This window comes from Monodon monoceros, unplaced genomic scaffold, assembly GCF_005190385.1.
Source record: "Monodon monoceros isolate NGI ecotype Baffin Bay Population unplaced genomic scaffold, NGI_Narwhal_1 Super_Scaffold_17, whole genome shotgun sequence".
In the NCBI taxonomy this organism is placed as follows: domain Eukaryota; kingdom Metazoa; phylum Chordata; class Mammalia; order Artiodactyla; family Monodontidae; genus Monodon; species Monodon monoceros.
This window is the reverse complement of record NW_021703773.1, coordinates 3,653,470-3,678,199: the sequence shown is the minus strand read 5'-3', so window position 1 is coordinate 3,678,199 and position 24,730 is coordinate 3,653,470. Positions and strand designations below refer to the sequence as shown.

General features: G+C 41.0%; 1 protein-coding gene across 1 annotated transcript in view; it reads right to left on the bottom strand.

Annotated features, from left to right (window-relative positions):
* ZMAT4 (zinc finger matrin-type 4) overlaps positions 1–24,730 on the bottom strand; it is a 332,525-nt gene that overhangs the window by 42,408 nt on the left and 265,387 nt on the right. The window lies entirely within an intron of this gene.

The following is a 24,730-nucleotide window of genomic DNA, read 5'->3' as shown; positions in this document are numbered from 1 at the left end:
CCTCTGTCGCTCCTCATCTAGAGTCGGACGTGTTTGAAAGAAGCATCAACCAAACAACTTCCACAGCTCATATTCCTGCTATGTCCCATCAGAGTGGAGAGGAAAAGTAGATTCAGGGTCATGGTCTAAGTCTTTGGATTTTAAATCCTGGCTCCAAATATTCCTTGTTGCATAATGTAGGGGAAGCCACATAATATCCCCCTGGCCTCAGTTTCTTCATCTACAACATGAAGACGAGTCCATCCACAACACAAGGTTTTATAAGAATTAAGTGAATAAGTCTATTCAAATGCTTAGCAACTAAGACTTGTTGTTCTTAATTTTGCTCCAAAATTCCATATCTTCCCATTGTCAAAGCCAGGATAGTAAACAACTATAGCATTTTTTCCCCCCTGATGAATGCATAGTATTTTCTTTCTAAGACACAAAAATCATTCTTATTTTCCTAAAAAGAAAATAATGCACAGTGTTGGAAAGAATTTTGCAACCTGCTATCTGGGTGACTTGACACAAATTATTTGACTTCTCTGAACTTCTGTTTCCTCATAGGATTGTGGGAAGGACTGAGTAAGATAAGGCATGTATGAAGGAGCGTCTGGTATACAACAAGTGATAAACATAAACTAGCTGGTATTATGATTGCAAGGAGATATTACAAGGGAATCTTGATTTCCCAATGTCTTGGATGAAGCCCCCGGTTGAAGCTCTAAGACACAGGTGCTAGCTACACCCCCATGACTAAAGTGGAGTATGAGAGCCCCAGTTCAGGGCATCCAACAGAAGTGGTCAAGAGCCATTTTCCACCTAAAGCTGATCCCTCACCACCAGTCTGAAAAAGAGATTGGAGAAGAAAGAAAGAAATAGAGAATTTCTTAAAGGGAGCTCTATCATACTATGAGTTTGACTTAAGCCTCTTCCATGTGAGATGGGGGATTCCTTCTCTCTCACCTGGAACCCATGGGAAAAGGATTCAGTGGAATACTCAGAGAGCTTGAGGAATGCCTTATTGTGCTTGGAGCCCAGTGTCCTGGACTCGACAACGCTGACAAGCTCCAAAGTCTGGAGCCTGTGTCTACTTAGCATCAGTGGAAGGATGCTAGCAGGGTTCAACTTGATATCTAGGGCCTTAAAGTGACCCCAGGGGAGGTACATAGCCTATGGGCTAAGTATCAAGTAATGCTGAGTTCTTGAAAAAGCCATGAAATCACCCCATGAGAAAGAGTCAGGCAGTGTCTATGCGAGTTTTGTATAGGTATCTATCAAATAAACCTTTATGTCCCTCGCCTTTCTAACCTGATACCCCGCATCCCTCAGCCCTGGAGGAACCTGAGGGAGAGATAAAGGAAGGAAAGCAAAAGCCACAGGCAGAGAGGAAGCGAGGAGCCTATGCACCCTTTTCCCATGGCAAATAGGCTGCCCAAGCAGAACTGAGCTAAGGGAGGGGGAAAGCTCACTTCCAATAAAGTTTGGAGCTGTTTAAAAATTATTTTTCTACCCTGTGGGAACTAAGAATGTCACCTGCCATTTCAGTAGACAAAGGAGTCATCAGCGACTGCAGGCCTCCTGACAATGGGGCTCCCTGAGGGGATTCAGGATGGAGAAAATCAAGATATTGGACCGAGATAGTTAAGACGCCTATCAAAGGATCACTTCAGTGAACCCAAGGCTCTGGCCATACATAGAAAAGCACTAAAATCATTAACTTGAAATGTTTTGTCCTTATGATTAGCAGTAATCTTGTGATGTTTGAACACTTTTTTTTTTTTTCTCAGCAAAAACTCCTATATATCCTGGCTTCTCCCTTACCTTTTTGGAACACTCCCTTAGAGCTATCTGAAAGGCTGTATCCCAGGCTAAAGTCCTCAGTGAGTTCACTGAATAAAGCATAATTCTCGACCTTGAACCTGTGCAGTTTTTTTCAGTAGATAAAAACTACTGAAAAAGACTTGGATATATCAGTTAATGCCATAGAATTTTGTGTATCTAAGAATGAAAGTAAAGAACTCTTTACTACTTAAAAGTGAGCAAAAATTCATGACGCTTACCCTAGTTTTTACCAAGGGTAGGAAAAAACTAACCCCACAGAGATGGCATGAAAGGGCAGTGGATGGCAAGAATAAAGTTACTTCTGGTTACATCCAATGAGTCCTGCTTACTGAATATTGCAGTGTCATCACAATTGCTCTTATGTAGATAACGTGACAAAGGGCAGAACTTCCTGCGGACTTTCAAATTCCTACAGCCCCATGCATGTTTCTGAGAAACCTGTTAGACATGACAGGATAAGCTGGTTTGGCCAGTGTAAGGACGAACTTATTTTGTTTTAGTTTCAAGTACATGATAATCAGACACTGACTGACCTAATTCCTCAATTAAGAGTCAATTCAGTTATGGGAAAATAACAATGAGACCACAGGATCTTCTTGGTGAGCAAGCTAAGGGACTCAAAAATTTCCAGGCACAGATCGACAGTTTAGAGACAAAAGAGACAACTCTTGTCTCTCTATTCCCTCAAGCAGTGGCTCCCAAACGTCCCAGTGCATCCTCTGGGGGTGGTGCTCAAATGCAGATTCCCAGGCACAGGATCTGCCGGTTCTGATTCTATAAGCCTTGGATGGGGCCTGGGAAACTACAAGAAGTTTCAGACTTGTAACCCTCACCTCCAACACACATACACACCTACCTTACAGAGTACCGCCCTCTAGTGCCATGGTCCTTTCGTTAACTTGAACTTGTCAGAACAATACTGGGTCTTAAAGACAAAAGTTACAAAGAAGAGCTGTGCTTCCAAGGCTCTTCCATTTCACTCGCAGGTGTGTGTGACTCAGGAAGATTACCATAGTCCCCAAACCCAGAGGCAATAAGTTATCACAACCTACATGTGAGTTGTTTGAATGCTTATCTGGGGCTGAGCCATTCTCCTCTGTTATGCACAGAATATGAAAGCTAGCTTCAGCCTTCCTACCTCCAGAGTTCTCCATCAGTCTTGTCATAATAAATGGTAGCCAGTATTTATATGGGTCCTCTTCACACTACAGACTCATCAAAGGTCTCCTCATAACGAATGGAGGTTGAGCATGGCAACAGGCATAAATATTTATGTTTAAAAGTGGGCCTTTTTAAGAGCACCAACAAATCTAAAAACTGTTCTGATCTGTTGCTTTTCCATTCCAGTTCTCCTGCTCTGCAGCCAAACAGAAGCGCGGGCAGGAAGTATTTGGCACGTTACTGTGATGCAAACTGCAGGAAGCATAAACTATGAAGGCAGTGCATATAAGCAAGAACAAAGGATGAAGGCAGTGCATATAAGCAAGAACAAAGGATGAAGGCAGTGCATATAAACAAGAACAAAGGATGAAGGCAGTGCATATAAACAAGAACAAAGGAGTCCTCTTCCACACGTGACACAGTGTCCTTGGTGGGAGCTTAGGGCTTTATTAATGCTGAGTTGAAATTCTAATGACTTTGGAATTATACAGCTCCTTTTTCCACAGAGAAATAGAGGATCCTATTAAACAAAAACGCTGTTTCTCATTCAATTCATTTTCAATGCAATACCATTTTATGAGTATCCCGAAACGTCTGCAGACGTAAAGGTTATTTCTGCAGGACTGCCGATGTGTGTTCAGAAATATCGCCCCTGCCTGCAAGGACCTGACAATCCAGTTGGAGAGGGAAGATATGTATAGAAACAGCAATGGTGCAAGGTCAATCACAAAAAGTACCACAGTCGGGATGAAGTGGAATGCTAGGGGAGTGAGAGGAGGAGATTGTTTCCAACTCAGAGAATCTGGAAAAGTTTCTTGAAGATGCTTCACTTTTGCATTTATATTCCCTAGCACAGTGTGTAAAACAGATGGTCCTGGAGAGTTTAGCAGTGTGACTACTCAATGTGTCTTTTCAATTCTAGCAAAGCTAGACTTCAGATGCCCCTGTAACTTCAGTTGCATCCATTCTACATTAGGGAAACATCACTGTGCCTCTATCATGATGCCAGGTATTTTGCCAAATACCAAGAATGTAGGAGAATATAAAATAAATTTTCATATGGAGCTACTCAGGTAGAAAGACAAGAAGCAAGGAAACAAATAAAAACATTGTGGAAGTATTGCACAAGGTGTAAAGAGGAAAATGAGACAGTCACAGAGAAGAAGGCTGGTTTTGGATAGCATGGTCAACAGAGGTCTCTGAGAAGCGTGAAATGAAACCAGAGAGATGAGAATTAGCCTGTGATATGAGGAACTGGTTAAAGAGTTGTCCAGGGAGAGAAAAGAGCAAACAGAGAGACGAGGGTGAAGTGGAGTTGGATCGTTTAAGGAAGAAAAAGTGGTGAAACAAGCAAACGAACAAAACAAAACAATCAGAATTCTATATCCAGCAAAAATATCCTTCAAACTTTCAAGTAGAATAAGGACATTTTCAATAAACAAAAACTAAAAAGAACAGTCTGCCAGCAGACCTGCGCTAGAAAAATGCTTATAAAGTTCTTCAGGTGGAAGGCAAATGACACCAGGTGTAAACTCAGATCTACAGGAAAACATAAAGAGCACCATAAATGATTAATATGTTGGTGTCCTTTTTACTGCTCTAAATTTATTTGAAGATAGAGAGCAATTTAAAGCAAAACTATAACACTGTGCTGTGTATTGTGGTGCTTATACTGTATATCGATGTAAAATATGTGACGACAATAGCCCAAGAATGGGTAGGAGTTTGAGAGCTCATGATATTGTGTATAAAGTCTAATTAATAAATAATAAATTTACCAATATTAACTCTAAATGACAGTGGTCATTTAAGGATGCGTCCTAATCCCCTAGAAACAAATACGAAGATATAAACCTAAGGAGACTATAGAGAAAATTAAATAGGATAATAAAAAGTATTTGATAACCCAGAAGTGGAAGTTCCTATATGAATATCAGACAAAATAGACTTCAAGACAAGAAATATTTCCAGAGACGAAGAGGATGTCTTGTAATAATACAGGGAGAAACTCATTAGGAGAACCTAGCAATTGTAAATGCAATTTAGCCAGTAAAGCATAAAGAACATGAAGCAAAACTGATTGAACTACAGGCAGAAACAGACACCATAATTATAAGAGATTTAACACCTCTCTCAGTAAGGACAGAACAGTACGACAAAACAAATAGTATCTAAATGAAACTACCAACCATATTGTACCAACTGATATTTATAGAACAGTACGCTCAACAAGCGGCGAATACACAATCTTTTCACATGTATATAGCAAGTAAACTAAGTTAGGGAATATGTTAAGCCATTGAAAATTCTTACTAAATTTCAAATATTTACATTTCATACAGTGGTTTCTTTGACTATCACTGAAATTAATAAGAAATAAATATTAATAGCATTTATGAAAATACCTAAATACTTCCAAGTGACCTATTATCAAAGGGAAAAATCCGAAGGGAAATTAGAAAATATTTTGAACTGAATGATAATGAAAATACTACATATCAACAAGTTTATATTAATCAGTTTTTAAAGGAAAATATATAGCTTTATATTCAAAAGGATGAAAGGTTTAAAATCAATGGTCAAAGTTTAAATGCTATGAAAGTAGAAAAAGACAAGAAAATTAAAACAAAATCAGGTAGAAGGAAAGAAATAATAAAGAGAAGTCAATGAAATAAAAAACAGAGTACAGAAAAAATAACAAAACCGAAATCCGCTCTTAGAAAGGATTAATGCAAGTATTAACCATTAAAAAGTTTCATGGAGGTTTAAAAAAAAGCAACAAATTACTAAAATAAAAGAATTGTTTCTAATGCAGATACTACAGACAGTTTTAAATGGAGAATAAGAGAACATTATGAATAAGTTTATGCCAATAAATTTGACAAAGTATATGAGATGGGCAAATGTCTTTAAGAATCCAACTTATCAAAACTAACACAAGATGAAATAGAAAATTAGGGTAGCTATTATCTATTAATGAAACTGAATTTATTGTCCGAAGTTTTCACACAAAGAAAGACCCAGAGTATTTCACTATGTTTGTTCGAACAAACATTAAAGAGTTGCATAGTGTCAACTTTACAAACTCTTTTAGCAAATAGATGAGAAAGAAACACTTCCACACTTGTTTTTGAGGTAACGTAACACTAATTTTTTTAAAAAATTGATAGAATATAAAAGAAAATAAAATTTCAAGCCAATATCTGTCATGAACATGACAGAAAAATCCTTTAAAAACTAGTAAGAATCACATTATAGATAAAGATATTTCTGTCTGTATGTATACATACAGACATATAACAGTTCCATCATAAACAAGTTTGTTTGTTACAGGAAGTAAGACTGGTTTAACATTTAAAAATCAAATCATATAATTCACTTTGTTAAGACAAAATGAGAAAATAGCATAAGCTTAATAGATGCAGAAAAGAGCATTTGACAAATTTCAACATCCATTCATGTTCAAAACTCTCAGCCTACTGGAAAAGAACATCCTTAATTAATAATTAATAATAAAGAGCACCTATCAAAACCTATAGCTAATATTATATTAAGCGGTGAAATACTGAAGTTTCCTAAGACCAGGAAAAAGCCAAGGATGTCTTTCTTATTTATATTCAGCGTTGCACTGTAGATTCTAGGCAGTGCAATAGGAAAAGTAAAAGAAATGAAAGGCTTGCAGATTGGAAATGAAGAAGTAAAACTGTCTTTATTTGTAGAAGATATGATTGTTTATATAGAAGATCCTAAAGGATCTACAAAATAACTACTAGAATAAGTGAATTTAATAAGGTCACAATACACAAGGCCATCAGAAAAAATTGCATGCTTAAAAGAGCTGCAAACCACTGATAAATACATTTGTAAAAATACCATTGTAACAGTATCAGAAATATTTTAAAACACTTAGGGATGAATTTAATAAAAGATGTACAAGACTGAAAACTACAAAACATTGCTGAAAGAAATTAAGAGGAACCTAAATAGATACAGAGATATATACACCATACTCATCAACTAAAAGAATCAATACTTTTAAGATATCAGTTCTCCTATAGATTCAATGAAAACTCAATCAAAATTCCAACAGTCTCTTCCAGAGGGTTTCACTGGAGAATTCTATCAAACACTAAAGGATTACAGAGATAAGTGGATTCTAAAATTTATGTGGAAATCAAAGTATCTAAAATAATTTTGAAAAAGAAAAAAGTTTGAGGACTCACACTTGAGGATTTCAAGATTTGCTTATAAAAGTCCGTCAATCACAATACTGTTACATAAGCATAAGAATGGACAAAATGCATCAAAGGAACAGAATAGAGAGCCCAGAACTAGACCACACCCAAAGAATCAATTTTTTTCACTTTCATTGAGATACAACTGACATACGGCTCTGTGTAAGTTTAAGTTTAAGGTATACCCTGTAATGACTTGACATACGTATACTGCTACATGATTATCACGATAAGTTTAGTTAATATCCATCATCTCACACAGATTAAAAAAAAGAAAAATAATCATCTTTGCTATGAAAAATTTTAAGATCTACTCTTAGCAACTTTCAAATATATCATACAGCCATGTTAACTATGGCCAGTGTGTTGTACATTACATCCCCAGTACTTATTTATCTAATAACTGGAATTTTGTACCTTTTGACCACTTTCATTGATTTTCAACAAAGGTGTCAGGGCAATTCAATGGGGGAAAGAAAGTTTTTTCAGCAAATGGTGCTGGAATAACTGAATAAATGCATGAAATAAAAAAATGAACATCAACCTCTACCTCACAACATACATTAAAAGTAAGATTGATTACAGACTTAAATGTAAAAGCTAAAACTAGGGGCTTCCCTGGTGGTGCAGTGGTTGAGAATCCGCCTGCCAATGCAGGGGACACGGGTCCCACAACTACTGAGCCTGCGCGTCTGGAGCCTGTGCTCCACAACAAGAGAGGCTGCGATAGTGAGAAGCCCGTACACCGCGATGAAGAGTGGCCCCCACTTGCCGCAACTAGAGAAAAGCCCTCGCACAGAAACGAAGACCCAACACAACCAAAAATAAATAAATAAATAAATAAAAAGCTAAAACTATAAAGCTTCTAGAAAAATACGGAGGAATACATCTATGAACTTGGTATAGGCATAGATTTCTTAGGAATTAAAACACGGTGAACATAAAAAAGAAAAACAGATAAATTGGATTTTACAAAAATCAAAAGCTCCTGCTTATAAACAGACCCATCAAGAAAACCAAAAAGTAAGCCACATCCAGGGAAAATATAATTGTAATTCATATATCTTGTTCAGGACTTCTGTCCAGAATATATAATTTACTCCTACAGATCAATAAATAAAAGACAAACAATCCAAGTTTTTCAAAGGACAAAATATTTGATCAGATACGTTATAAAAGAAGACATAAAAATGATTAATAAACACATGAAAAGATGCTCAACATCGTTTGTCACCAAGAAATGTAAATTAAAAGAACAGTTAAACACCATCTCATACCCACTACAAGTGCTAACATCAAATAAAACAACATAGGGGCTTCCCTGGTGGCGCAGTGGTTGAGAGTCCGCCTGCCGATGCAGGGGACACGGGTTTGTGCCCCGGTCCGGGAGGATCCCACGTGCCGCGCAGCGGCTGGGCCCGTGAGCCATGGCCGCTGAGCCTGCACGTCTGGGGCCTGTGCTCCGCAATGGGAGAGGCCACAGCAGTGAGAGGCCCGCGTACCAAAAAAAAACAAAAAAAACCCCATAAATAACAACAACATAAATAACATTTGGTTATTTACCAAATGTAAATAACCACATAGAACAGCTGGAATTCACATACAGAAGAATGTAAAATGGGAAAACTGTCAGTTTCTTATAAAGACAGACTATAACTCACAAATTCTACTCCTAGGCATTTACCCAAAAGGAACAAAAACTTAGGACGCAAAAAAGGCTTCTGCAAAAATGCTTATAGCAGCTTTATTCATAATAGCCAAAAACTCAAAATAATCTAAATGTTCATCAATGCAAGAATTGGTAAGCAAATTATGATGTATTTATATAATGGAATAATACGTGGAAACTAAAAACCAAGCCAAACCAAAACAAAACCTACTGATTTATGCGACAACATAAATTAGCATCAAAAACAATGTGTAGGTAAAGAAGTCGGACAGAAAAGAGCACAGCAGCACAGTTATGCTGTAATGATAGAATTCAGAGCAATGCTGCCTTCTGGGATGGGGAGGGTCCGGCAGGAGACACAAGAGAATTTTCCAGAGTAAGGTAACTGTTTTGTATCTTGGGATGGTAGTTACAGGGTATATTCATTTACCAAAAGTCATCAGATTATATACCCAAGATCTGCATATTTCGTTTTACTAGAAAAAAAAGCCAGAAGGATGTGGTTCTAGACAGAAATCTCAGCAAACCTGAGACTTCAGTTTATCCTCATTTCCTCCCTACAACTTCTATTGTTTTACATTCCTAGAAAGTAAACTTTATATTCCTATTTATGCTTTGATAACCTTGCAGCTCTCCAAGAAATGTTTGCACATGTTCTGTATTATAATGCTTGCTAAAGCTGGAAACATTTTGAAAGATGATTAATGATATGAAAGTTAAAAAAATAAAGTCTTTGGTTTTGAGTTATTTCTTTCTCCTCTACTTCCTAAACATTCATGAATCAGACTGTCTAGTAAATGGATGTGTCATCTTCCAGTATAAAAAGTCATATCTAGGGCTTCCCTGGTGGCACAGTGGTGGTTAAGAATCCGCCTGCCAATGCAGGGGACACGGGTTCGAGCTCTGGTCCGGGAAGATCCCACACGCCGCAGAGCAACTAAACCCGTGTGCCACAACTCCTGAGCCTGCGTTCTAGAGCCCACAAGCCACAACTACTGAGCCCGTGCGCCACAAGTACTGAAGCCCACGTGCCTAGAGCCCGTACTCCGCAACAAGAGAAGTCACCACAATGACAAGCCCGCGCACCGCAACGAAGAGTAGGCCACACTCGCCACAACTAGAGAAAGCCTGCGTGCAGCAATAAAGACCCAACACAGCCAAAAATAAGTGAATAAAATAAATACATTTATTTAAAAAAATCATAGCTAATCCTTATCTTATATATGCCATACAGAAGCACTGTTGTGCTTACTTTACCCATCTACTCATTTACTCTTGGCAACATTCTAGGAGCAGACACGACAGTTATCCTTCTTTAGCAGATGAAGAAATTGAGGTACAGAGACTTAGTCAAAATCACAGGGCTAGGTGGAGACACAGCTGGGTTTGAACCCATCCCTTCTGCTCAAGCTGCTCCTGACACCATGCATGTGGCCCTCCTGGGACAGGAGGAATAGAGTCACAGAAATATGTAAGGCTCTTTAGAACTCATCTGGTCCACACTGGTGACTAGAGAATCAGGTGGGAGTTACTAACAACACAAATCCCAGGCCTTACCCCAGATGACTGTGATTCAGTACATCTAGAGTGGGACCTGGAAATCTATGTTTTGGAAAGCTCCCCAGGGGGCAAGTTTTAGAGAAACCATCGGTCTAGTCCAAAACCCCATGGGGGTCGCATGAAGGTTTACAAGCAGAATGGTTTGTGTCTGCTTGCATTTGGAGGCTGTCCTTTTTCAAACACCCACTGTCCTGAATTCTGCTTTGTGCACAACTTTATTCCCATCTCTTCAAATACATCAAATACTTGAGGAAAGTTATCACATCCCCTAAGGCTCTGCTTACCAGGCTGAAAGTCCATTGGCACTTTGACAGTGTTCTTCACTAAAATTTAGGTTCAAGTTCCCCATATCATCTCTTATTACCTTATGGATGGCATTTCCTCTTTGTTGATGCCATTGTTAAACTATGACCCTCGAACTGAAGGCCAAGCCCCTGGTGTGGTTTCATCGATACAAAGCAAGACTTCCACAGCTCTCGTGCACCATTAATTCTACCAATACCTTTAAAGCTTTATGTATGTGTGTCTGGCAACCCTGACACACTGTAATCTATACTCATAATGAACCTGCTAGCAATCAATTCTAAGGCTTTTGTACCCAGATTTCTGCTAAGCCAAATCTTCATTTCCTCTACTTTTTATACTGTTTATCCTCATTAAGTTCTAGCTCAATGAATTCCACCTATTCCTTTAGGGAATATAGCTGCAAATACAAGGCAGCTCACGTATCCTTTTTTTTTTTTTTGCGGTACACGGGCCTCTCACTGTTGTGGCCTCTCCCATTGCGGAGCACAGGCTCCGGACGCGCAGGCTCAGCGGCCATGGCTCACAAGCCCAGCTGCTCCGTGGCATGTGGGATCTTCCTGGACCGGGGCACGAACCCGTGTCCCCTGCATCGGCAGGCGGACTCTCAACCACTGCGCCACCAGCGAAGCCCCATGTATCCGTTTTGATTAGTTAGGAAGGAGAGGCAGCCAGAGTGCTATGAGATTATGAGCCCTCATTCCAGATGATAGTGAAAGACAGCCACCATCTATTAGCCAGTCTGTCATTGGCCAGTGGTGGACTTGGCCTGTCTGTGAGATTCCAGCTCTAGCATATCAACGTCAATCATAGAAAAGTCAGGACAAGCAATGTTCTGGTAAACCAGGGAGTCATTGACATATAGGTGGTAGTTAAAGCTATAGGGCTGGTGAGATCATCTATGGAGACAGTGTAGGTAAAGAGAAGAGAGTGGAGGAGGGTGGAGAAGCAGTTAGTACCCCTTGATATCAGAGATGCTCACCGTGATGCATGGGGTGGAGCCAGACCCACGGGCGTCTCTGGCTCCCATCAGACCTCCACCTTCCAGGTTGCTGAATCCTAGACAGGATGTGGATGTGGGAACATGGTACAAAGCCCTAGCCTATCCTGCAGGTCACCCACATCAGACACAGCCTCCAGTTTGCACTCGTGGGTTCCAGTTTGTCTTTGCTCTTCCCTACTTCACGGCCACCTTTCCTTCCTGACTGCCGGCCCTACGGACTTCAGGCCCAAGACTAGATGCAGAAGAACCAGCAGAAGAAAAGACTGTCTTACCAGTTCCCATAATCCTTACAATAAGTTCCTCATTCTGTATCAGTCTTGGTGGTTGTACTCCTCTGATCAAACCCCGATAGACAGAGGGGTTATCAAGGAACCAGAGAGAAGAAAGCTTTGCTAGAAGGATGAGGGAGACTTTTTTTTTTTTTTTTTGTGGTACGCGGGCCTCTCACTGTTGTGGCCTCTCCCGTTGCGGAGCACAGGCTCCGGACGCGCAGGCCCAGCGGCCATGGCTCATGGGCCCAGCCGCTCCGTGGCATGTGGGATCTTCCCGGACCGGGGCACGAACCCGTGTCCCCTGCATCGGCAGGCGGACTCTCAGCCACTGCGCCACCAGGGGAGCCCAAGGAGATATTATTATCATATTTAATCCTCAAAACCACTTTATGAACATTATTAGCCCATTTTCCAGATAAGAAAACCATGGTTCAAAGACATCAAAGTCATACAGCTAGCAAGTGGACAAGGAGACCTGAATCTACTTATTTCTGAATTCAATGCTAGTGACCTTAATAATGACACCAGGGCTTTTAAATGAAACATAGAAGTGAAGGAAGAAAAGCAGAAGAATCCTGTTTAAAAAAACCAACAACTTAATTTGAAAATAATGCATAAAATAGATAAAGCACAGTTGCTCTAGTTGAAAGGGGGGTTAGGGTTTTCAAACAGCAGTGAGACCATCAAACTCCAAGCATAGCACTTAGGGTACCCCAAGTAAGGGACCTTGGGCTTTGTGGAGAAGAATTTGAAAATCACTGCATTCTATCATGCCACCCATCATAGGATAACACGAGGAGTGTTGCCATGTCCGATCTTAGACTTGCGCTGTGGAGCATCTCTTCCCTGTGAGTGTCAACTAAGGAAACCTCCTAGGATCAGGGCTGGCTGCAGTACCAGATAAAGAAGAGCCGTATTACTCCACACAAGAATCATTATGACCCTCAGAACATTTAAATGCTTCATGTTTTGAATTCATCCCACGGCCTGCTGGCACAGACTGCAAGATATCTGACAGTCAATTAAACAAAGAACACACGTTTCCTAAAACAATTCTTTCTCTATTTAAATAGTATTTATGTGAAGCCTTGAAAATGGAATCAGGAAGCAAACGGCTTTACATCTTCATAAGCTCTTTCCAAACAAACAAAACCTAAAGCTATGGGCTAAATGTATTCCCCATAATTAAAAGACAATTTTAGCCATGTTGGACGCCTGACCCAAGAAAGGACTAGAAAATTGTCACCCTACTGTGAAGATTCAGAATTGACAGAGTAGTTCATTCTAAGTATTTAAAGAGCTGCTCGATCAGAAAAAGATTCACATGTATTCTATGTGGCAAAGGATAGATGATAATTTTATCTTTTTTTTAGGCCGCACTGTGAGGCATGTGAGATCTCAGTTGCCCGACCAGGGATTGGACCCATGCCCCCTGCACCGGGAGTGTGGAGTCTTAACCACTGGACAGCCAGGGAAGTCCCTATATATTTTCACACTTTGAGCAGCCCCCAGACAACCTTGTTTTTAGCTTTGGAGGGGACCACTCGTATTATGATGGCTATTAGCAAACTGCAAGCAACCCAAAGAATTGAACTCATTTTTGTTTTTGTGATTTGAATTAAATGCAAAGGAAACAGAAGTAAGTAAACCTACTCTGAAGTCATCTGTTATTCGAAAGGTACTCAAGGGATCTGTAACCATATATTAAATAACAACATACGGGTGAAACAGCTTTTTCCTGGTCTGGATGTTGATGTGATACAAATGGAAATTTATGGAACATGAAATGTGTTTTTCCTTTTGGTCCCACGACATTGCCATAGATCTCAACTTATACAGGCAACTAGCAACTTAGCAGGGCTATATGTTCTTCGTGTAAAGTGTTGTCATAAGTGTGTCTTTTTCTACAATATGATTTTTGATTACATATTGTTTCATGCATAAAGTAAACTGCACTCCTGAGGTGAAGTTGTGAATTATGCATCAACAATGGGTTACATTAAACTCATGAGCGCTGGTGGAAAGGGTGCCCAGGAAAGGAAACACGTGTGTCTCTTCCCTTCTCTCTCTGCCCTGTGGAGATGTGTCTTCCAGGCCATCTCTCATTTCTTCCTGAAGGCTAGGGAATCACAGGCCCTGTGATTTCCCTGAAGAACTGTCAGTAGTCCTGATAGGTCCACAGCTGGCAAAGGATCATGGCATTGGCTTTTTAGCTGCATCAGCTGAGGACACGGTGATTGTCAACTCTTTTGTTATCGGCTAGAGGTCTGAATGCATCCTTAGCGGCCTTTGCTTTGGAGCTGTCCCGACTACCCTGGCCAACCAAAAGGCCCCAGGAAGCAGTAGGAGCACTTGTGGTCATTTTCAAGAGACCTAGTCCAAGAAGGGTTCAAAGGTGAAATATGAATGAAAAAGAAGTCCTAATTGTCAGTATCTCCTTTGAATCACATTATAAATGAAATTGTTCTCTCTCCCTCTTTCTTTCATTATCGTTCACACACAAGTTGGCCGTCTGGTACATGAATATTATCCTTGGTGTCCTCTGATTCTTTGTTAATCTCTCTTGCCTGCTCGTAAACATCTGTCTCACATGGCTGGGTCTTTATCTTGCTTTCAGCAGACAGCCTGCCAGACCCTGTGTCAAGTCACGGCTGTCTGCTCCTTCCTGCAGTATTGGCCTTTTAATAGGGATGTTTGAAATTAAAAAGCCTTCAACACGTGAAGAAAATAATATGAAAGGTAGAATTTCAGGCCTCACCAGATGGGTAGGAGAGACCTTTATGAAGACAGTAGCCTTCAAATCTCTGCAGCCACCTGAGTGTGTGCCCTGCCTTCCCCTGGGCCAGCCTGACACCAACGCCTTGACACACATGGCCCCACTGTGCCTTGAATAAGTGACTTTTCTCTAGGACACATGGCAAGAGACATCCCCATTCAATACCATTATCACAGTAGCCTCACCCAATTACAGAAGCACACCCAATCTTGTTTGATTTACAAGGTAATAGAGAATAGCAAAATTTACAATGTATAGATAAATGTTGATTTTAGAAAAAGAAAACATTGTAAAAAAAATCTAGAAAATGCATGCGACTCAATAATTCTCAAATATATCGGGGCCTGCGGATATGGGAAACAGAGGGCATGAGAATAAAGTACCAATCATTTTCAGGAGGAGGAATTACATATTTTTCCCTCTTTCAATCTAAGCTTGTTATTTAACCCTTAGGAATCTCTATTTCATAAACAATAAAAGGGAGATAATAATTGTACCTACCTCAGAAAGGTTATATGAAAATTAAAGCTGTTGATGTAGCTGAACAACTTAGAAAAGAACCAAACAGCTCAATAATTGTAAGCTACAATTGCTATTTTTAACCACAATGAGCCTTTGCGTTGAACAAAAATAAAGACCTAACTCATGAGTGTGAGATTTCATAGTAATTTAATATTCTAGAAAGAGTTCTCTTTCTTAGCATCCTGAGGAATATTCAAATTATTCTGGCAAGCTGCCTTCTCTACAGATGCTATTTATACACATCTTTTTTGACAGGTCAAATGTTTCCTTATATACTGATCATCCTATATATTTGCTTGGCACAGAGTTGAATGAAAAATTATCTCTATTCTTTTTAAAAATTTTTGTGAAAACATGGAAGATATGACATTATATGAACTACTTCTTAGGAAGCTGTTGACAGTGGATCTCAATATATTTTGCCTGCTTTTTTCTCAAATTGAGTGATTGAGGCTATTGAATAGGTAATTGGCCAAGTTCATAAGTTAGATAAAAAGGAAAACGTGGAAGGGTATATTGGAAGTTGTGTAATTGCATCTTTTTTATTCTTAAGGCATGCACTCAAGGATCCATCTGAAGACCTGTTTTTATTCTTCCATTTAGCAGCCTTTGTTAACAATACTATTTGTTCTCTTGGGCTCTTACAAACACTGAGCAGGCAGCAGCTCTGGTGAGAGCCGCAATTCCTTTCCAAATGCTCAAACTGACTTCCCAGGAGACTTTGATGTACCTGAATAGAATATATATACAGATAAATAGATATAAAGATATATCTCCTCATCATTATATTATATTATAATGCATGGATCTGAATTTGTGAATTTACTTACCTACTAAAATTTATCTGTAATCCCCAAAATCAATATTGGTGATGCTCTGTGGTCATTCTCAGACACGTACAGAACAGCCCACATGCACATTCCCTGATGAGGCTGAACAGGTGATACTCCATTTCCTAGTTTCAGCTCTCACACACAGACGAACAGAGGATGGAGGTGGTGGGGAACAACCAGTGTAAGGCAACAAGTTCCAGCTTCAGGGCCAGTTGATGGAATTCGAAACTCAACTCTAGCCCCTATTCATGGGGCAGCTTCAGGCACGTTGCTTACCACTTCTAAAGCTCATTTTCCCTTTTTGAATAAAAGGAAAATAGGCTTTACCGGTCTGAGTTGTTTGTTAAGATTCTAATCTATGTGAGATATGTATACAGGTAAAATGATAGGCGTTGTTATATTGTGGTTTATAGTAAGAAACATATATTTGGACTTCACCCCTGTTTCTGGCACAGAGCTCCTAAAACCCTTGGAATTTCCAAAGTGAGGGCAGAAAGTTTTCTTTTGTTATGTTAAGGAGAATGGGGCTGGTTGCCAGGAGAACCAACCTTGTGATTAGAGGCTTAGGACTTTCAGACCCACCCTTCTGATTTCTGGCTGGAGGTTGAATCAGTCACCAGTGGCCAATGATTTAATCAATCATGCCTATGTATGATAAAGCCTCCATAAAAATCCAAAGGATTGGGTTAGAAGAACTTCTGGGTTGGTGCACATGTGGAGATGTGAGGACATTGGCTTCCCTGGAGATGGCATGGAAGATCCTAGCTCCTTCCCGCGTACGTCTCTTCCATCTGGCTGTTCCTGAATTATATCTGTTTATAATAACCTGGTAATCTAGTAAGTAAAAGGTTTCTCTGAGTTCTGTGAGCTGCTCTAGACAGTTAATCAAACCCAAGGAAGGGGTCATCGGAACCTCCAATCGATAGCCAGTGGGTCAGAGGCACAAGTATAGGTAACAATCTGGCCTTGTGACCGGCATCTTAAGTGGGGCTGGGAGGGCAGTATGGATGGACTGTACCTTTAACCCATGGGATCTGGTGCTGTCTCTGAAATGGCGTCAAAGTTTAGTTGAATAGTAGCACACCCAGCTGGTGTCTCAAGAATTGCTTGTTGGTGTGGGGAACTCCTTGCCAGCATTGGAATTGATACCAGAACCTATGTAGGTATACATATTTCCCCTAGTAGTGATGGTTCAGTATTTGTAATTCAGTTTTGGGGTGGGGGGATTTACAGAATAACTACCCTGGATAAAGAAGATTAATGGTACATACACACGATGGGGGAGGTCAAGACCATGCGAGGGTCTGTGGCCACTGTGGTGACTTAGGCTGTTAATCAGAGTGTCATGGCAGCCACTGGGCCGAAAGTCAACAGGATCACTCTGACTGCTATGTTGAGAGTTGTCTAAATGCAGAACAAGAGCAGAAGCGGGGAGACGGTGTAGAGACCAATTACAACCATTCAGATGGGAAAAGGTAGTGTCCTGGACCAGAGTAGTAGCCCTAATTTCATAAAATGCCAAAGACGAGCACAGAATATGCCTTTCTCCCCCCAAAAGAGGAAAAGCAAGAGAGCTTTAACTATGCAATGTCTCCACGTCTAACACCAAGCTCTTTGTCTCCCATTCCAACTGCTCCTCCCACAATGCTTTGCATCAGGTCCAGTAAGCACTGGCTAAGCCTTCAGAGTCGTCCTCCAAGCCCCTTCCAACCCCATCCAGCTCCCTGGTACACTGGGTTGGCTCTGTCTTCAAAACAGATCCAGAGCGTAATCTGACATTTAAGAAATTGTTTCGATTGTGGTAAAATTTATTTACACGTAACATAAAATTGGCCATCTTAACCATTTTTAGGTGTACACTTCAGTGGCATTCAGTACATTCATATCACTGAGCTGCCATCACCACCCTCCATCCTCAGAACTCGTTTCATTTCGCAAACCTGAAACTCTGTACCCATGAAACAACAACTTTTTTCCTCTCTCCCCACCTGGCAACCACCATCTACTTTGTCTCTATGAATATGACTATTCTAGGTACCTCACATGGGTGGAATCATACAGGATTTTGTCCTTTTGTGTCTGGCTTTGGCATCATGTATTCAAGGTTCATCCAAGTTGTAGCATGTGTCAGAACATCCTTTTAAAGGCTGCACAATATTCCATTTGTATGGACATACTAAACTTTGTTTATCCATCTGTCCTTGGACACGTTGATTCTACCTTTTGCCTATTGTGAATATTGCTGCTATGAGCCTGCTGTACACATACTTATCTGTTTGAGTCCTGGCTTTCAGTTCTTTTGTGTCCCTAGCCTGAGGTGGAATTTCTGGATAAAATAGATCCAGAATCTATCCCTGACACCTCTGCTGCTACCACCCTAGTCTAAGCCCCCATAATCTCCCATTTGAATGATTCCAATTGGTCCCCACACCTGTCTCCCTGCTTCTCTCCTCTTCCCCAACTTTAGACCATTCTCAGCACAGCAGTCAGAAGGATCCTGTTAATGTTTCAGTCCAATAGCTCCCATCACAGTGGCATCACACTGTCACTCTGGCTGGACCTCCCCCACTGCCTCTGCCTCGCCTCCCACGGCTCTCTGCCTTGCACACTCCTGTCTCGGGGGCCCCTCCCCCTTGCTACCCCCTCTGTCTGATCATCCCCAGGGCTGTGTGTGGCTCGCCCTCAGCTTCTTCAGAGCTTCATTCAAAGATCACCTCCTTCATGAGGCCCTCCCTGACTGCCCTAATGAAACTGCAAACCTCCTGCCCTACTCCTGTCTGTTTTCCTCTCATCTTTCTCCATAGCACCTACACCATCTATCAGATTATTGATTTTACTTTTTAAAACAATTTTCTGTAATGCTGCTTTAAAATCTAACATTCAAAAAGGCACATATCTTTGTCTTTCTGTTCCAAGCACAGAGAAGTGCCTGACATAGAAACACTCAGTAAATATTGGAATAGATAAATGGATGAACGAATGAAATGTACAATCATTCAAAGGTAAATCAGAGAAACTGAACATGAAGATACATTTAATCTTTAGAGAAATATCCAAAACAGTCCTTTCTTTTGGTTACCTGGATGGGAAAATTCACTGACCTATTATTTGAGTTTCACGGCTATTTAAAACCAATGTTTGTGGAAGGGAGAGAGTTTCAACAGTAACTATGATGCTCTCTTCCTCCCATCAAGATTCTAATGTGCCTCTCCAAAAGGAAGTATTTGAAGATGCAGAGAGTATATTTTTTAAATTCCCTGAGTTTTATAAGATTATACCACAGATTAAACAAAAAAGAACACATGCAATTCATGTTTTTACATGCCAGTATGTTATATGCATAATTTGAACATGAAAGTAAGGTACCATGTATATTAGTGAATTGATTTTGGAATTCTATGTGAATGTGTATAGGAAAAGAAATAAAACATTAGGCCTAGATACTCCAGCTGACAGTTTCCAGGATTAACTATCACCAGGTATGTGAATTGTTACAGGATTTTTCCTGACCAGCCAATACAAATGACTATTCTTTAGTCAATAGTTACAATCTGGTGGGAAATTTTGACTGGAAAAGAGTTAATTCAATAAGGTCAGTAGACATAGGCAAATCAATGAAAAGTTGTAAATTTGAGATTTTCTGAAATCTTACAAATGTCTGACACTGACCTTCTACTCCAAAGTATTTCTAAAAAGAATTCTTAGGGCCCCAGATTCACTCATTGCAATGTATTTTATCGTTTCTCCTCTTTTTACCCCATTGCACTTTAATTTTATAACACTCCAGCTTCCTCTATTACTTGGTTATAGCCATGGAGAACGGGAAATGTCTGATTCATTTATGTATTTCCAACATAGGGTCTAGCACATAGTAGGTATTCAATTGAGGTCTATAATTACAGTTAATCAGTAGGACTCGGTCAAATACACACGCATACATACACAAATGCACACACACATAAACGCATACACATAAACATGTATACATACATATATACACACACATACACATATAAACAAATGTTTCTACGCTGACTTTCAAGAAGTTGAAGAATTCGATTTCCAAGGTAAAATTGGGAAAAACTTCGCCAAAGAAGGGCTTTCCTAATATAGCAGGTCTTCACCGTTAAAAGAGCTAAGATTCTCTCCCCTTCGGTAAAAATAGGGGCACACCTCGTCTGACAACATACCATTTCAGGGAATCATCAGTTTGCTTTTTTTTTTTTTTGCGGTACGCAGGCCTCTCACTGTTGTGGCCTCTCCCGTTGCGGAGCACAGGCTCCGGAAGCGCAGGCTCAGTGGCCATGGCTCACGGGCCCAGCCGCTCCGCGGCATGTGGGATCTTCCCGGACCGGGGCACGAACCCGTGTCCCCTGCATCGGCAGGCGGACTCTCAACCACTGCGCCACCAGGGAAGCCCCATCAGCTTGCTTTGAACCTAAGAGTTGGCACCTGCGTTAGCGTGCAGTTGTGTGTGCCGGGGCATGGCTTCCTCTCCCAGGGCTGTGCCTCGAGGCAGGTGGGAGGGTGGGGTGAAGACATCTGGAAGCAGGATGCAGGAGGATGGAGATTGCTTGAGCATGCGCTGTCTAAGGAGGAGCATGGGGAAGCATCACGCAGTCCAGCTGAGCCCTCAGTTCCCAGCACAATTCTTCTGCCTGCCCTCCCTCACCACGCTCAGTGCCCGAGTCACCCTCGGGATTCCTTGGACCGTGATGGTCTCTCCTGGTCACGCAGAGTTTGCAAATGTTCTTGGTCTTGAACTATTCAAACTAGCACACTATTTTTTTCGATGTTTTCATCTCCCCAGTTAAACTAAAAACTGCTTTGAAGCAACGATGGCATCTCAGGATGGTCATCCTTTTACCTACATCTGCACCTGCAAAGAGCTCTGCTCACAGGGCTGCTCACAAAATAGCTGTGCAATCCAACAGGTGTGTATGTGTGTGTGGGGGGGGTGTTGGGAGGGAGAATGAAGGTGATGGATAAAGCTCTTTTTTGACTTCTTTCCATAAATTGGACATCTGTCATTCCTGCTAGGACAAAAGTCAACAATAAGGAAAGTAAAGTTTCCATCACATTCAGATATTCTGTTATTCCGACCTCCTTTCTGGCCTAAGCTGTGCTAACCCTTATCTCTAACTTCTCCCAAGATAAAAATGAGCCAATTAAAACATTCCTACACAGCTCAGTACAGGATGCCAGAGGGTCCTGCCTGGGTACCAGCCCGCATATCCTTCCTTTTCCATCACGGTGGACCCAGCTGCCCTTAACAACGGACAAATACACACACATACACCTAACACCTAGCCGCACCTTTGGCAGTCCCAAGAGCCCCTGCCAGCCAACCTTAGGCAGGAGGAAGCAAGGAAGTTCTGATCCCGGTAATTGTGCTTCTGAAGGGCTCCCAACATCTAGGTTGTGTAACTCCACCTCACCCCAAGTGTGGAGACTAGATTCCCGGCTTGGTCGTGATGCCTGAGTCCTCGTGAGACCTGAGCACACTGGAGAAGTGCTATTTCCTCGTGTCGGTCCCCCTGCTGTCCCAGTCCCCTTCCAACTGCCCACAAAAAAGACCAGCAAGCCATTCGATCCTTCCCGCCAGTTCCAGAACTCCGGCAGGGTGGAAGCTAAGTAAAACTTTTGTCCCTCTGACCAGGTGGGTTTGGAAAAAAACCTATTTAATCTATAGCTGAGCACTTAAATGTCAAGCTCGTAACACAGACAGGCAGCAGGATAAGACTGTCCTCCATCCCTCAACTTGAAAATGCCTCTCACTCCCGGCAACTTTTATTGCTTGAATATTTTCAGTTGTTGAAGGAAAGGCTTTATTCATCTGATGTGCCATCAGGGAGAACCGAATATCGGGTGACACCCGGTTGAAACAGGGTCAGGATTATAGGGCAAGGGAAAGCTGAGGATGGTTCCTAGTGGTTTGGACTGAGGCAGCCCTTTTCCACTTGAACCAAAACTTGCAGTCTGGGTACCAAAAACCAGCAGCATAGCGTTTTCCGAGACAGGTTTAGTAAGCCTTGTAATTTAGCAGGTCTCCAAAGTTCCCAGGAAGGGGGCAGGTAAATAGCAGAGAAGCAAGGAAGGGGGCAAAGGTGAAAGGCAAGGGGAAAACTGGGGCCTCTGAGGTCTGTTTTATTCCCCTTACGTGCTCAGTGCTTCTAAAAATATCTGTGATAAAGAACCAGAATTTTTTGTTTTTATTGACTTTTAATTTTCAATATGTTGCAGACCGCACTTTTGTGAAATCCAATAAAAATTAAATTAGTAGGAAAATAAAATGAAAGCAAAGGCACGTAAAACACCAGCTCAGAGTTTTATTATCAGCTTCAACATATTTAAAATGACTCTATAAAGTTAGGGGGAAAAGTTTCTAAACGTTTACTCTCAATGTCTATGCTTATCTCATTGAAGACCAGTAAAAACTGGTTCTCAGAGCATCACCGGCCATGAACTACTTTTTGAGCAGAATTGCTTTAATTAAGTGGAGTTTCTTCATTGCCTCTAGATCTCAAAGCCCCACCTGCCCACGGGAACATCCCTCGCTTCACAGCGGGCATCCCTGTGGCTGGCTAGGACTTTCCTGACAGCAACCTGCTGACCACCACTCGTGTTTTCAGTGAGAATTTACACCCCAAACCCACAGTTAGGCACTAACATTGGCCAGTCTGATCACCTACCAGCACTTGGAATGTGGCCAAACCCCAGAGACACCTCGCTGTGACAAAATAGCAAAGCCAGACCTTTTATTCTGCGTTCTTCTCAATTTTCTTCTTACCTCCCCTCACTTTCTCGATTCCTTGATGGATAACTGATTCAACACACTTTGGTGTGCCATCCCTTCAAACTTTTCTTGTAGCTTTGGACCATGAAACCCCAAGTTTCATGTCCTTTCCGTTCCCTCAGCTCCCTTTGAGATGTCCCAGGTTCTAGCTGAGCCAGCAGAGCCCCAATTCAGAGAAGTCAGGTCACAGAATTTGCTGTGTTAATGGCCAGCTCCAAGCCCTAGTCCCTTTACTCTGTCCCAACATAGTCAACCAGTCCCCAGGTAAGGCAGCATCTCCAACCTTTATCGTTATTAGAAGATTAATTAATGCACAGCAATTTGAACAGATTCCAATTGGTGAATTCGACATAGTCTGTTTAAAGATTTTTTTAAAGAAGTAAAAGTATCTTCCAATAATGTCAATCCTTGAAAACAAACAAAACTACAAAGAATCCACAAATAAATCCCCACTCATTATTGAATCCAGAGCGTGGAGAGCGTGCGTGGTATACAATAAATCCAGGAAACTGAGAGATTATTCACAGAAGCACACACGACTAAATTTAAAGAATACCCAAAATACTGTTCACATGTACAAAGACCACCTGGGTGTCTGCTTACTTTTATCTTGGATCAAACAGGCAAACCTTTGTGAGCACATCATGCCATGGGTAGACACAACACTACAAAGCAAAAATGGGTTTGGGTGAAGCAGTGATGCAGGGTTGGAATTCATCCCATGTGGAGATATCCAAAGAAAATCACACAAAAAATATCCTAATCAAGTGGATGGTCCACCAAATCATATACATTTTTTTTCTTTGCGTCTGTCTGGAAAGCTCGATTGCCAGTTGAACCACTTAAGGGAAGACGAGTCGTCTGCTTCATGTGGATGAAAGCAGGAAGCATTTCTTTCATAAATGACATGAATACAATTTAATTCTGTTATCTTTCCTGCTTGGGAAAAGTGCCTGGATTTTACACAGAAATAAGAATTCGATGTTGGCACATTTGCCATGTTTTCTTGAGACTGTAAATAAGAAAGAGATGGTGGCTTGTGCATTTCTGAATCGTTGGTATGTCTTGGATTCAAATGTGCAGGCTCTGTAAACAGCAGAAAGGAAAGATAAAGACGGGGCAATAAGAAAAGGAGGTTGTGTGCGAAACCCAGGCTGGTCCTAGACTAGGCTTTCTCCTATTTTCAAACTGAGTTACCAGATTTACCCTTTGCATTACTTGGCTGGTCTCAGCTTATGTGTGTGACGGCTGTTATGGAAATTTCTCTTCATCACCACATAAATAGACAATTATCATTTTCAAAAAGAACCAAGGTGGCATCTGCACTTTCCTTTGAGTGCCAAGAACAAGTGGTCTGGGCTTAATTGAACAGTTCCTTTGGCAAATGCACAAGTTGTGGAATCTTTCGCTATAGAGAGTCACGTAAAAGTAGTTTTAATGGACCACGTAATAGCTTACTTGACTGTGCCCTTTTATTTTAGCATAAAAGCATAAATATTCCATTCAAATGCAGAAAATCTATTCAAGGCAAAAATACCAGCCTAGTGCATCAGCTACAACACTCTTTGGGTTGTGGTCCATTTAAAGGACAACAATGTGTCATCATTCATGGTGTCTGCCTAGAATTCGTACGTATTATCTGTGGGATGTATCTGATCTCTGGAATTCACACTTCAACTTATTGTCTGGTGCATGTAATCACATTTAGAAAACAATTATTCCTTTCTACACCAAATCAATGTAGGATTTCCTTCTGGAAAAAAAACAAAAAAC